Source organism: Nothobranchius furzeri, chromosome 1, assembly GCF_043380555.1.
Source record: "Nothobranchius furzeri strain GRZ-AD chromosome 1, NfurGRZ-RIMD1, whole genome shotgun sequence".
Taxonomy (NCBI): domain Eukaryota; kingdom Metazoa; phylum Chordata; class Actinopteri; order Cyprinodontiformes; family Nothobranchiidae; genus Nothobranchius; species Nothobranchius furzeri.
In genome coordinates this window covers 93,621,400-93,623,439 of record NC_091741.1, presented here as the reverse complement: position 1 = coordinate 93,623,439, position 2,040 = coordinate 93,621,400, and the positions used below count along the sequence as shown (strand labels likewise).

Sequence of the window (2,040 nt, the reverse complement as noted above, 5' to 3'; positions counted from 1 at the left end):
GGTCTACTATTACAGTGTCATTTTTTCTTAATTTGCATATTTTCTTTTTGGATTGTCTAGACTTTTCTAAACTGTAAAAATATGTTGAGTTCTTTTAGCCTTCTTCAATCCATTTAGCCCTGGATCTTACAAAGGCTCCATTTGCTTTTTCTATATAAATTTCGTCAAGCTGTTTTGGGAGCAAGTTTAGCTCTGTTAGTTCATCCTCCATGTTATTAATTTTATCACAGAGTAGGCTGATTTTTTTAGCAGTTCTTTCTGCTTTAATTTTCTCTCTTTTGTCAGAATGTTCCCCATTTCAATTGCTAACCTCTTTGTTTCAAATTTAAACCATTCCCATTTTCCCTTATTTGACATGTCCATCCTTTTTACGTTTTGACAAAGGGCTTTTATCTGTTTGCAAAACCCTTCATTTGATAAAAGGCTATTATTTAGTTTCCGTAAACTGTCTGAAGAGCATGTTTATTTTATTACTATCAAAGTTAAGCTTATTTAACAGTGATCAGTAAGCGGAGAAGTAATAATCTCACATTTCTTTATATTTGTCACGGTTTGCCTCCACCTACTGGTGGATTTTCTCTGTTTTGTGTTGCAGGTAGGCGCGGCAGACGGCACACCTGTTTGGAGTTTTACTAATTGAGGGACAGAGGATTTAAGGAGCGGTGTGACTCAACTCCAGTGCTGGTTGATACTCTCACATGGGTAGTCTCTAGCCTCTGAACCTGCCTGCACTGTTTCGTGATTCCATGTTTATAACTTTGAACTCCGTTCCAGTATCCTGTACCTGCATCACCTACCTTGCCTGGAGTTGTTCCCACGTCTCGTCGCTTAAAGATCCTCTGGACTCCTCTCTCCACGTCTGCCTGCCTGCCTCACGCTCTGAACTCCTCATCTGGTCCGACCTTCCTCAGTTCGCCTCCGCTCTGGTTCCGATTCCTGACCGTAAGAACTCAGTCACAGACTCTTATCTCCTGGATCTCTGGTTCTGGTCTCGCTCACCTTCTGCTTATGTCCCCGTAGATTCTGGTCTCCTCCTGATCTGAAGCAGCGCCTTAGTTTAGTTTTGCCTCTTCTGTTATTTCTCTCATTGTAAATAAACCATTTTACCTTTTACTCACCGTCCCTCTCATGTGATTCTTCATGTCCTGGGTGAAAGCTCTTACCCACAGCATGACCATATTACCTATAGAGTGTGAGATCAGCCAATAATCTATTCTTGACCGTTGGTTTCCATTAGAAGCACTGATCCATGTGTATACTGTTTTTGGAGGATTATTTAATTGCCAATAGTCAAACGTATTAGTGATAGAACAAACATTTGTAAGATATTGTTTTCAGGTTGCTGACCTCTAGGTGGTAACCTAACCAAGAGTTTGGTGCAATATTAAAATCTCCTCCCATAACCACTTCTGTCATATGAACATTTAGCCAGTCTGTTATTATTACCAATTTTTCAAACATCTCTCTGTTTTTAGTTTGTTTATAGCCATAAATGGAAAATATAACACATTTCTGATTTCTATAGCTGTTATTAACCAGTGGCCGTCTTTGTCTCTATGATTAATTACTTTCCCTGTAAATTTGTTAAATGATAACCCCTGCCAAATAGCTGGTACCATGGCTATATAAAATATTATCCCCCCACTGTTTCCAAAATGTTTCCTCCTCTATGCCTGAATGTGTTTCCTGTATGTGTTTCCTGTAACAAAATTAAGTTGTCCTTAAGCTCTTTACAAAATAAAAAGTGCCTTGCGGTTTATGGCGTTTTTCAACCCTCTAACATTCAAAGAAGTAAATAAAACTGACATACCAAACAAAACAAACGGCTAGGAATGTCACCTAGTTGCTCCGCTCTGGATTTATCCAAACAGCAGGAATGAGCTAGCCTAGTGAACTAGACCAAATTCTTGCTTTGCAAAGTTTGGTCTAAGAATGCTCCACTGGAACCTCTGCAGCCCCAACAGCATTCTGGCTGGCCAATCACAGCTCTCTAGAGGGGTTTCAAGCAAATAAAGAGCTGTGATTGGTCCATAATGGTGG

The 2,040-nt window shown here is 39.8% G+C and overlaps 1 long non-coding RNA gene across 1 annotated transcript; it reads left to right on the top strand.

The window, feature by feature from the left end:
- The first annotated feature begins 514 nt into the window (after positions 1–514).
- LOC129159692 (uncharacterized) lies at positions 515–1,113 on the top strand. Its single transcript, XR_008560924.2, has 2 exons — positions 515–942; positions 1,021–1,113. It is a non-coding gene; the product is annotated as an uncharacterized lncRNA (long non-coding RNA).
- Positions 1,114–2,040: the final 927 nt, after the last annotated feature.